The sequence below is a fragment of the Apteryx mantelli genome, unplaced genomic scaffold (genome assembly GCF_036417845.1).
Source record: "Apteryx mantelli isolate bAptMan1 unplaced genomic scaffold, bAptMan1.hap1 HAP1_SCAFFOLD_33, whole genome shotgun sequence".
Taxonomy (NCBI): Eukaryota; Metazoa; Chordata; class Aves; order Apterygiformes; family Apterygidae; genus Apteryx; species Apteryx mantelli.
The window spans coordinates 3303281-3316563 of record NW_027118682.1 but is presented as its reverse complement, the minus strand read 5'-3'; positions in this window follow the sequence as shown (position 1 = coordinate 3316563).

The window sequence follows — 13283 nt, the reverse complement described above, 5'->3', positions numbered from 1 at the left end:
ACTGTTCATGTCTAAAGGAGCATGTGTGAAGGGGACCCTCCCGTTGAGTCACGAGGTTCAGAAAGGACCCCCTTGCTTTCTAAACTCCTTCTAAGAGGAGCCTAGGTGTGGCTGGATCCAATCGTAGTCTCAGACTTGGTCAGCGGTTTACGTCTAAGGGATTACGTGCACAATCAATCAGAGATATAACTTAGCAAAGTTTAGCATGCTATTAATCACTTACCAAGGATCTGTTGTGGGTAAGGAATCTCTCAACCTCGAAGAGTAACCTTGAGAGGCGTCCCTGCTCAAAAGAAGGTTCTGCAATGCAGCCCGCTGCTGTGCAAGAGAGCTCAATGGGCTCTGGGCTGCCCCCTATTTATGGGGGGGGGGAGATGACTGATTCATAGTCATATTTGCATGCTAGACAGGTCTTAGTTGGTGCCTGCTCAATTAGCCCCTGCCTACATGCTGTTTACAGGGAGGTTAGGTTGAGGGGGAGAGAGCACATCGGGGAGGGGGGGGAAGAAGCACACTGTCACCCCCCCCACCCCCCACTGCATTGCCCAGAGCCCCAGAGGCGAGAGGGGGACGTGGGCAGCTCATTGTCAAGGACACGTCCGCGTGACAGGACCCACAGGGTCATTGTCGGAACTGCATCTGAAATCCCCCTGCCCAGAAAGTCCGAGGGGAAGGACAAGGGCAGCATGGACAAGTGGGGACACATGAAGCAATACCATGATATTTCTGCCAAGGGAGGCAGGGACATGGAGAGACATGAGGACGCTTAGCAGTTTCTCCTGTTCTGGATGGCCGGCTGCCAAGGAAACGACGCATGACCTAGACCCCACAGCACTGAGGGCCAAGGGCAGTGCTGGCTGGGAGAGGAGAGGAGGCAATGAAGTTTGCAGTTTCCACTCACTCTTTGACCATGACTCTGCTGCCTGGAGCTGTCCCTGTGGGGAGCTGCTTCTCTGTCCCCACGTCTCTCCCCTGTCAGTGCTCACAGACCCCATCCCACCCGCTGGGTGCTCAGCTCTGCCCTACAGAAACCTCCTGGGGGCAGGGCACTGCACAGGGGCACCTCCAAGTTTGCAGGTGCTATGGAGCAGGTGAGACAAACCTTGATGAGGCTGGAAAGGTGATGCTGGCTCTGCTTGTAGGCTGAGGGGTGGATGAAGGGATTTCCTGAGTTCCTCCCAGAATTGTTCCTCTCTCACTGTTGCTGTTCTGGAGTCTCAATCCCCTGTTTAAACCTGGCAGATCCAATAACATTTCATGCCACCCAAAGAGAATAAAACTGAAAGCAGAGACTCATGAAAGCTCCTTCCCTTTCAGTCATCCCTGCCTTGATCTTCCTTTTGGAACCCCCCTCCAGAAATGCTCCCAGGGTGAGATGGAGCTGTGAGCAGCCCTGACCCACACAGCACCCTCTCAACGGGAGAATGAACCTGCCCTGACTGGGGGGTCGATCCTCCCACCCAGAGCTTCTCCCTGCAGTGCCATGGGGAGCTCCCCGGGCAGTTTGAGTGCTGACCCTCGCAGGTGGCAGAGTCATTGCCTGGGCACACAGCACCCTGGGGGGCAGGGACACTGCTCTGAATCAGAGCTCTGGGCAGACCTGTGTGCACACCATGGCTTAACCCCCCTGCAGCGATCCTGGGAGAAGGCAGCAGGACACCCTGTCCCTCTGACAGTGTGGCAGGGAATCCCTGCTCTGAAGCATCTCCTCCTCCTGCTTTGCACTCGAGAAGCTGGGAGAGTGATCCTTAAAAAAAAATAATGGGATGGGATGGATTTAGAAGACTCCTCCAGGAACCTCAGTAGCATTGCTCTACAGCCAGGAGTACAGAATTACCGTGTCAAGGGCTGTGAAGATTTCTCCCACAATAAGCTCTCCTCTGTCCTCCCACTCCAGACTGCCTTTCACTTCTCTCTGTCTTCTGTCATCCTCTGTCAGCAAGAGCAGGCAGTGCCTGGAGCCCTGCTGCTCTTTGCAGAAGAGCTGCTCCTGCACAGAGCTGTCTCTGCGCAGTGCTGCCAGGTTGCCAGGAGCTCCCTCCATCCCAGGAGCCTGGCAGAGGCTGTGCTGAAGGCGTAAACTTCTCTCTCCCTTGTGCTCCCTTCTCCTGGGAAATGTTCACTGAGGTAGACCTATGGTCTCTCTGTAAACAGTGGAGAGAGACTGATTCCAATATTGCAATTTGTTACATCAGGGGATGGTTATCTACAAGACATGGAAATGTCCCACCCTGGACACCCCTATTCCCACCTCTTAGCTACACAGGACACCTAGACAGGGACATGAAGGGAGCTCATTTCCCCAGGGTTCAGGTATTGCTTCAGATGAGTCAATCTGGGCATGTCATGCCAGTTTAGAAGCTCCCTCCCATGACCTCCACAAAGAAACAGGAGGTGGGATTCCCCTTGTCAAAGCTGAAGTGTGCTCAGCAGAGATGTCTGAGGGCAAGCTCCTTGTCTAAGCTCCCATTATAATCAGTGGAGATGGAGGTTGGGAGTCAGTTGCCCACACACAAACACCTGGTGACCTTTGAAGAGACAGGGTGTTCCCAGACATGTGCCAGTGTCTGCTTGCTGTGATGGGGCAAGTGTGAGACGTGCATCCTTCGAGAGCATGAGGTGGAGGCCAGGTGGGGAATTTCCTTGGCCATCTGAAATGACACTTGATGCCTACTACTGCTCCTAGACCTCCACTCACCAGGAAGTTGAAACTCATGCACATCCCTACATTGCAAACAGTTAATGTAATTCAGTGCAGAGCCTTGAATTAATGACATAAAAATCGATCATAGGCAGGACCATGTCAGATGCCTGGGGTGTCCAGCACAACCACAGGTCTCTAGCAGATACAGCATGGGACCTACAGGAAAGCCATATCCTTTTGGGGTGGTTGCTGGGCAAGTTCCCAAGGGCATCTCAGGTTTCCAGCCTGTGCCCAAATAACTGAATTCCACCACTGCCTCTAGGCAAAGTCCATCCCATCTACATTCAAGCAGCTGCATAACTGGGAGGCACATCACACCAAGGCCTCTGCTGTAGTTTCTGCACTCTCAAACCCTTCAGGCTCTCCCACCCCTGAACCTCTTCTCATCCCACATGATATGAACAGGGACTGTGCTAATGATGTCCACAGGATGGCTGGATCACAGGCTGTTCAGGCCCAGGGACTTCTTCAGTGGCACCTTGTCCTTCCTGGAGATTGGTTGACCTCTTTCACAGGCCCTGTGGTGCTACAAAGCCAGCTCAGGCAGCAAAGCCCTCTCCTGCCATTTCTGCACAGCCCAGCTCTGTTTTGCTCCAGCCTCAGGTACTGCAGGGTTTGCTCCCTTAGTGGGAACCTCCTTTCACCATTACATTGACACCCACTGTCTATGCCAGCATGTCCCTGCACTGAAGTGGGCCATTGCACATACAGTGTCCTTGACTCTTGGTAACATGGTTCACCATGAGCAATCTGTGCTCTGTGCCACAGCTGAGGCTCTGCAACCCAAATATATGCAAGCGAATGCAGCCTGGGGCACAGACAAGAGCAGATGGAGATGCACAAGCTGTCACAGGACTACAGCATTGCCAGAATAACTGAGATGTGGTGGGATCACTCACATGACTGGAGGGCTGTGATAGCACAGTACAAGCTCTTCAGGAGAAACTGTTGGGGAAGATGAGGAGGGGGAGTGCCCTTTCTGTGAAGGGGCAGCTCAGATGTATGGAGCTCTTCCCTGGGATGGACAAGGAGCTGCATGAGAGCTTGTGGGTAAGCATGAGAAGAAGGATGACACTGTGATGGGAGCTACCGACCATGTGATCTGGGTGAGGAGGTGGACGCAATCTGCTTTAAGCAACCTGAGGAAATCTGTGGCTCACGGGCTCTGGTTCTTATGGGGAGACCATAATCTCCCTGACGTTCACTGGAAGGACAAACAGCAGAGTGCAAGGAGTCCAGGAGGTTTTTGGAAGATGTCAGGGAAAACTTCTTAGCACAGCTGCCAGATGGGCCAATAAAGGTGATGCTTTCCTGGATGTGGAAATTGCAAACAAGGAGGAACTGCTCAGGCATGGGATAGCCAGTGTCAGCCTTGCCTACAGTGACCATGAAAAAGTGGACTCCCAGATCCTGAAGGGAGCGAAGAAGGACAGCAGCAGAGTACAGACGCTGGGCTTCAGAGGAGCAGACTTGGGCCTGTCCTCGGGACCAGTGGGGGAGCCCATGAGCGGCAGCTCTGGAAAACTGGCAGGGCTTTAAGGACAGCACCCACCAAGCACAAGTGTGGTCCATCCTGATGCACAGTAAAACCAGTAGCCATGTTAGGGGACCAGCCTGGCTAAAGAGGGAACTCGCACCTGAGCTCCAGGACAATAAGGTAGCATATGGGAAGGGGGAGGAGAGAGAGGCTGCAAAGGAGGAATTTAGAAATATTGTCTGGCAAGGTAGGCATGGTGTTCGGGAAGACACAGCTCCCCTAGGACTGACACTTGCAGAGGATGTCAAGAGCATGAGGATGAGCTGCTACTGCTCCAGTAAGAATAAAAAGGAAAAGGCGGGCTCACTGCTGAATGGGGCAGGGAATCTAGTAACAGCAGATGCAGATAGGTCTGAAGAAACCAATGCTTTGTTAGCTTCCGTTTTCACAAAAAAGGTCTCCCGGACTGTTGTGCCTTGAGTCAGGACTCCTGAGGAGAACAACCAACAGGGGATGAGGTTAGTGAGGGATTACTTGTGAGAACTCAAACTATGCAAGTCAATGAGGTTGGATGGGCTATATACAAGGATGCTGTGAGAGCTGGCTGCTGTCATAGCAAGGCCACTCGCTATCGTCTTTGAAAGGCTGTAGAGATAGGGAGAGGTCCCAATGACTGGAAAAACGCAAATGTTACATCCATCTTCAAAAAAGGCCAACAGGACTACCTGGGGAGCTGCAGGTAGTTTAGCCTCACTTTGGTGAGGAGCGTGTCATGGAGTGAATCCTCTCAGATCACATTTCTGGGCACACGAAGGAGATGAAGGTGATAGAGAACAGTCAGCATGGATTTACCTGGGGTAAATTGTACCTCACCAACATGATTGACTTCTATGATTAAATAACTGTATTTGTGGCTGGAGAAGAGTAAATTACTTTTTTCTGGACTTTAGCAAGGTGTTGGACACTGTCTTCAACAATATTCTTGTATGCAAGTTAGAACATTACTGCCTAGACAGATAGACAACCGGATGGGTAAAAAGCTGCTTGGATAGTCAGGCTCAGTGGGCACTGGTGAATGGGTAGCACTCTCCCTGGTAGCCAGAGATAAGTGGAGTACCACTGATCTCTCCAGGAACCTGTCCTGTTTATCATCTTTATTAGTGACACGGAGGAAGCAACACTCATCATGCTTGTAGAATGCCCCAAAATGGAAGGGGGAGACCAGTCATATGCTTGAGGGCTGCCATTCAGAGGGACATAGGCAGGCAGGAGGAATGAGCTTCAGAAACCTCACAAAATTCAGCAAGGACAAATGCCAGGTCTTGCACCTGGCATAGACCAATACCCCACAGTGTTACAGGCTGGGGCCTGAGGAGTGGCTCTGCGGAAAGGCCTTGAGGGTCCTGGTGGACAGGAGCCAAAATATGAACCAGCAGCGTTCCCTGGCAGCAAAGAAGGTGAAAAAGCACTGTGGGCTGTAGGACCAGGAGCACAGCCAGCAGGTGGAGGGAAAGGATGATCCCCCTCTAGTCAGTATTCATTCGACCACGTATAGAGTACTGCATCCAGTTTGGGTCCCCAGAAAAAGAAAGAGGTTGGTAACTGGGAATGTGTTTGGCAGAGGGCCCTCGCAATACTTGGGGAGCTGGAGCACTTTGTCTGTGAAGATACGGGGCTTGTTCAACCTGCAGAACAGATGGCTTTGGAGGGACCTCATAACAGCCTTCCAAAGGCTACAAGGAGGTCACCAGGAAGATGGAGCCAGGATCTTCACCATGGTGCGTGGTAGATGGACAAGTGACAATGGGCATAAGTTGAAAGAAGAGAGGTTCATGCAGGGGATAAGAAGCTTTTCCACTAAGAGGGTGATCAGGCATTGGAACTGGATGCCCAGAGAGGCTGTGCCGTCTCCTCCCTCGGAGGTTTCCAAGACCAGACTGGATCAAGCCCTGAGCACCATGGCTGACCCCAGAGCTGACCCTGCTGCAAGCAAGGAGATTGGGCTAGAGAGCTCCTGAGGTCCCTTCCACCCTGATGGAGTCTGTGATTCTTCCCCCTCTGGGTCTTAGCTTGTTGATGTCAGGGAAAGCACACGGGTTCCCCTTAACAGTGGAAGTAGGTCAGCTTTCTTCTCCTCCTCCATTCAGAATTGTTCAGGTGCAGGGCTTCTTGGCAGGACTCCCCCAAACGGTCTTGATCAATCCTTTGCTTCACTTTTAATTTCCCCCTTTTTTTTCCCCCCTTTCCCCCTTCTAAGTTTGTGCCTTTTAACATCCTTATCCCCTCCCATATAGTCAGCCCACACCTGCTTACCCTTTGCCGTTTTGTGGGTTTGGGGTTCTGGGTTTCTTTTTTGACACAGAGGCACTTCAGTCTAGAAGGACCTTGAGAATCTTGGGTGATTCGGCCAACAGACACCTCATGGAGATTTACAAGAGAAGTGTCAAGTCCTGTGAGTAGGGAGGAATAACCACATCCATGAGGAGAGGTTGGGCTACCTGGGCTTCTTTAGCCTGATGAAGTGGAGGTGAAGGGCAGGAGAGTAGTAGCTTGTGACTGCTTGAAGGGTGATTTCAGAGATGATGGTTCTTTTCTTGGTAGTGGGAAAAAGCATGAGAAGGGAAAAAAGCCACAAACAGCAGCTTGTGGGGTTCAGATGTAACATCAGGAAAAGGGAATGTCACTTGAAGGGCAGTGCTGTGGTGCTACAGATCACCCAGAGGGTGTTTGTGATCAGCCCCTGGCTTTGTGCTTCAAGGAAAACCAATTGAGGACAGAGAGACATGAGTAGAGGTAGGGACATCCATGGGTGAGAACAAGGTGGCAAAGCAGGTTGGGTGTGTACAGTCTGCAGGGAAACAGACACAGGCGTGGGACAGCGTAGGACAGCCTGTGGTGGAGACAGCCATGGGCACTGCCAAGGCTGAAAGCTGCCTACAAAACTGAGCTCTTTGTCCTCTTGGCTATGGCATGGTCCCTGCCACTGAGGCCCTCAAGAAGATGTTTCCTTAAAGCACTGTGGCCTGGCTGCCTTCTCGTCCCTAGGGACTCAGGAGGTGCTGTATCGCTGTCCTGCACTCGGCGTTGCACACCCCCACCCTCACACTGCCCCAGGAAGAGCCCTGAGCAAAGCACGAGGGAAAAGATCACCCTGCCCAGGGGCTGGGTGTCAGTGCCTGGCCATTCTGCTTGATAAAACACATCAAGGCTTACTTGGCATCAGAGCCACCTGCACGTTCCCTTTGCCTACCTGCAATCAGGGCCTCCAGCTTTCTGCTCTCATCAGCCCCTGGGGAGCCTTCCTTGGTAACAACCCTCAATGGGACCCATTAACGCTCCAAGAAACTTTGGAATTTACTTCTGATTTTAATTTCTTGAGAGGCTTGTTCAGTCTCTTCTCAGTATCTGAGGTTCATGGACTCAGCACCAAAGACACTTGAGAGGCCATTAAAATGCCAAAAGCCCTAACAAGGTATGTCACTCCCCCTAATTTTCTTCAGTTCTTCAATTCTTGTGTGCCTAATTGGAGAGGATTCAGGAGTGTATTTACAAGAGCAAGATTTCCATGAGCACCTGAAAAACAAAGGATTTCTCCTTTTTAAGCTTCCTTCATTTTTCAGCTTACAGAATAAGTGAGAGCCACATTCTCCAATTTGTACTGACCCAGAGGGTCTCCTAATGAAGTCCAGACATGCAGGAAAAGCAGTATTTTCCATATGAGACCTTTATGGACAACTTTCCTCCTCACCTCCCCAACCCTGCCATCAGCCACTGGGGGACTTATATGACTCTTGTTAAAATCTACCTTTTTTCCACTTGAGTCTGTAGCTGAATGTTACAACTCCTACGCACAATTTACCACCTGCTTTCCTTAGACAACTAGCTGCAGACACAGGAGGATTTTTCTCAACTGCCAACAAGCAAAAATAAAACATGATACAGTTTAATGAAAGGTAAAAGACACTCCTCAACTGTATGTTAAGTGCAAGCTGCCTCCAGTGTGGTCCACTTTCCACAAGGAATAACCCTCCTTGAAATGATTTTGACAGATAGATAGGAAAGGAAAGATAGAAACAGAACTAAGGAGTTGGCTAAAGAGATAATTAGACTCCTGAACAACGAGGCAGGCTTCAGACGCCCTAAAGCTCAGAGCAGCAGCTGGAGAGTTGAGAGGTATCTGATGGATAAAGAGTAAGATATGTCCAGATAGTCTGATGCAAAGATGCCTTTAGAAATGATCAATTTAATCAGGACATGTGAAAATATGTGAGGAATTACTGAGATTACATCCACAGCATAATAGACAGAGCAGTGGTAACAAATTGAGGGGCAGATCAATCTTTCTTCTCCTGAGATTCATACCCTGCCTGAACATTTCCACTATTTTATCATGGGAAAAGTGGACATTAAAATTAGTCATTCATTTTAGCTGATGAAAGTGTGCTCATATTTTTTAAATGTTGAAAACTCTTCTCCACCTTTTCAGGCAGAGCTCTGTTCTAACCACAAGCACCCAGTGGCACGTGGAGAGGTCCTGGTATGTCTGAGGTACCTCCCTAGGCCTGGCAGCTCTCACAGGGGACCTGCGGGAGACCGGAGCCCCTTGAAGCTGCAGATAGAGGGTGGGTAGAGTGGACCAGGACACCTACAATGGCACCAACCGTCAGTGACCCTGTGACTGCATCCCACCCCAATTCTGGAAATCACTTTCCTTTTCAAAAAAAAAAAAAAAGACCAGTCTATTAAAAAAAAAAGACAACAAAGCAAAGACAGACAACAAGAACACAAAAAAATTTAAAAGCTGGAAAGTGTAACAAAACATTTCTTCATTTTAGATAATTTTCTTTCTTTCTTGTTTCATTTTTTATTGATGTTTTCTAAATATCTCTGCTATTATCAGGCCTGCAGCATTAAAAAATATATTTCTGTGTCTCGCACAGAGCCCAGTGGCACAAAACCACTCACAGCCCAGGGCTGTCCATGCCACTCCTCACTCTCTGCACAGACCAAGTCACACCCACCAGAGACAGGAGTGACCACTAAACCCACATCCTAGCCCTGTGCCTGTTGGTGGCCTAGCAGGTACTCAGGCAGGCAGGACCTCGCAACCTCTTACCCCAGACAGGAGTCAAGTGCTGGCCTATCAGCTTCACCCATAGAAGTCACCTCACAGCCACTTTCCCACCCATATGCCTGCTCCTGGACCATCACCTGTAGAGGCAGAAGTGACCTCACTTTCATCTTTATGATCGTGGGCCTCCTACTCTCCTATGAGCTTCCGAGAAACAACTAATCTCATAAAAATGCCCCCAGCCATCAGCTTCCTGGTGGCCTACCAGCTGATCAGATACAACTGACCTCATAATCACCTGCCAAGCCAATGGGCCTGCTGCTGGTCTTTCATCTTCCCTTAGGGAAATGACCTCAGCATGTTTTTGGCTTCCATCCAGTCAGGTATTCATGCAGCAATGACCTCACAATCATCACCTGGGCCACGTGCCTGCTGCTGACCTATCAGAGGCTGAGACAGAGGTGATCTCACAGTCACTATCCAAGCCACATAACTGTTTCTGACCCATCAGCTACTCAGTTCTGAATGACCTCACAATCAACATCCTAGCCCTGTGCCGCTTGGCGGCCTATCAGGTCCTCAGGCAGAAGTGACCTCACAAACAATTGCCCCAAGCATTAGTCAAGTGCTGGCACATCAGCTGCTCAGATAGAGGTGACCTTACAATCATCTACCAAGCCCACATGGCTGCTGATGGCCTTTCAGCTTCTCTGATGGACAAGGTTTGTGTTCTTGTTTGGGAGGTCACTTCTGACTCAGCCTCTGATAGGCTAGCAGCAGGCTTATGGCTGGGGCATGGGCATGTGAAGTCACTCCTGCCTTAGCAGTTGATAGACCAGCAGCAGGCACATGGCTTGGATGATGATGGTAAGGTTAGTTGTATGTGATCAGCTGAAAGCAGGGGTTTAATTAGCATCCTGGCAGGAGATCCTGCCAAGAATTGCAGAACCTGCAGGCCTCCAGCAACCTAGTGACACCTTGCAAAATGTGCTCAGCTGAGATAGACACCTGAACTGTCAGGTTAGAAATGACTCCCTTAGAGAAGAGAGGAGCATCTGGAAAGGTGAGGAACATAACACTTAGGGGGGGGTTGCAGAGTTATTTGCATAAAGCCACCTCAACTTTGCAAGCTGATTCTCAACTATGACCTTTCAAGTATTTCCTGCCGACTTGCAGGAATGTGCTTGAGCATCAGGCAACAATTTTCAGGGTCCAAAAGCAATGCTGTGATTTTCTTAGTTTTCAGCACAAAAAATAAGCTCTGAGCCCTTGAAACATCACTCACTGTTGTATGTGCATCTGGGAGAACTTGTTGTAAGAGGCCAATTCTTTTCTGAAGAAATACTTTGGAAGTTTTTCCTTATGTGCCCATTTTGAAAGGTAATGACTGTGGCACTGCTGCTCAAAAGAGTACCTCTGAGTGCTCTGTCACGGCAAGACCATTTCCTTGTTAACTATGCCAGAGAAAAAAGTCCCACCATGTCAAAACTGCTCTCTGAGGCCTCTTCTTGGCTATCAGCCCCTGGATGTCTTGTTTCAGGGCCTGGGGCAGTGTGCAGGTTGCAGCAGAGATCTGCAAGGCAGTGAGCCCTTTGGCAGGGAGAGCTCAGGACCCCGCCCTCCCTCCTTCCCCCTTATTTCAGTGGATTGGGGGGGGGGGGTTACTTGGATGGTTAATTAAGAGCAAAGTGTTTCTAGGATACTGACATATTAGAAGAAAAGAGTGTCTGCACCAATTACATTTATTGGTAGTACCCCCCCCCCATAAGACTTTATTAACAGGAGATAGAGGCAACTACTATGCCTTTACTCTAAGAAAACTTGAGATTGAAAGGTCTCAGAAGTGTTATCTTGAAGAAACTCCTCCAGTGAACCCTTTCTGAAAGATGACCTCTTATAATCCAGATATTCTAAGCTGCATATTTATATGTATTTCACAAGAGAGCTGGGCTATCTTATGTCTTTGGTTAAACATGGGACAGGAAAGCCCAAATCAAATAAGGGAGGGAAATCATGGAGAATATATATATTAAAAAAAAAAAAAAAAAAGACAAAGCATTCTGTAAACATTTAACTTTATTTCACTTTTCTTTGTATTTCCCAGCACCTGTGAATTACCTTTGATATTAGCTTCCATGGGTTTTCTTTCTCAGATAGCCTATATTTCAACTGCAGAAGATGGTGCTTCTGAGTCCTTGGTTTTATGCTTTCCAATTTTAGTTGTATAAAGAAGTTACCATCAAACAAAAATGCATGTTTTTTTGCTTCATACACTGTCATTCTAAAAGTAGTACAGACCTACATTAACTTTGGATCAGTATACCTGTTATTGAAAATTAAGCTCACCGGCCACCATAACAGAGTCCGACCCTAGGTTCCCGCAGAAGTTTGAAGTCAGATCAGAACAAAATAAATTTTAATTACACGCGTGCAATAATTACAGCTCGAGCTGGGTGCCTCCAGAGAGGGACCCTAAACAAAGAAATTCCTGGGCTATTATACCCTTACAATCTAAGTTCCCCACCCCTTATGCAGTAGTTTGGACCAATAGTAATATTTAGATCTGGGGTCTTCCCCTTCTTCATTGCGCTCCTTCATTGTCTCTAGCAGGCTGCTTCTTATCCTATTTTCAAAGCTGCAGCTTCTGCTCTTGGTTCTAACTTCTTTATCTTTCCAGCTTGAACCAGCGCTGGGGCCCTCTTTCACATAACTAGGTAATATCCAGGAGAGAGTTCACAGCTTGCAGCCTAAGGCTTCAGCAAATTTAGCTACTAATGCTAAGCAAGTTATGCTAAGCAATCAACTCTAGACAGCTTCAGTCCAATATTCTTTAACAGTCTTCCCTTTGTTTTTATTAAGCATCCCTGCTAATATGTTAAGCAGAGTTCTCCAAGCCTTTCGAGGCGTACTATCACTCTCCATAATCTTATGTGCAATATGATTGTAAGCAATAGGCATAGCACGGTTAAACTTAACACAACTACTACTGGGTGCAACATGTGATTATAGAACCCTGTTGTGGTTGGTGACCATCCCAGAAGAGTCTCTCACCAATGATATTCTCCATCCTTCTTCACTCTTTCCAAGATGTGGTGTATCTCTTCTGTATCATGATGAACAGTGATTAGAGTTTTTTGTCCATTGTTTTGGATGCGTTTTAACAGTTGACACAGGTCATCATGTTGTAGTAGTTTCTTCACCAATGTAAGATTCATTCCGATGCGGGTAGGCAATAAATCTTAAGGTATAATTAGATTGTAATAATTGATACGACTGTCACACTATGAAGGTTCGATAGTAACAACTGAGACAGTAACGTAATAAAAAATTATGTTTATTTCCTCACACAAATTCTTGGATTAGTAACATCCATTAAAATAATGCGATTACTCATTTAGAAAGGATAACCCAAAACTGTTGATTACTGCGCTATTAATTGGAAGCACTGCTTATCCCTACTTGAAAGCTTTCTTGTTCACTCTCTTAGTGAGAGAACTCTCAACCTCGAGGAGTTACCTTAACCCAGTGTCCCAGGAAAAGGGGGGGAGGGGAATACTCACAGTCCAGCCAGAGAAGATGATCAGGTCACGTTCCTGTCCCTGCTCAAACTCTCTTAGCTTCCAAGTCTCTTTTTATACGGCTGGGGCTCTGGGCAGACACTGCTTTTGCTGATTTTTTGTTTGTTTGTCTGTTTGGAAGGACCCTGCTAGCAAGGTGAGACCACAATACCTCCGTATTGTTTCTTCCCTCCCTGGGGGTCCATGCAGATTCCAAGTGGCAGACTTCTTCAGTCTTGTTAATTCTTCCATCCTGCACCCTTGCGCATATCAATCCTTGCGCATATCGGTTGGTAGACTTATTTAGTCCTGTTAACTCCTCTGTTCAACAGCTTTGCGCATATCAGTTCTTGTGCATATCAATTGCCAAACCTCAGTCCTGTTAACTCTTCACTCACCCGTCAGGCTGAGTGCCTGATAGGCCAGTGCTGGTGATGTGGGTGCAGTTTGTGTTTGTGATGTCACTTGTGGCTC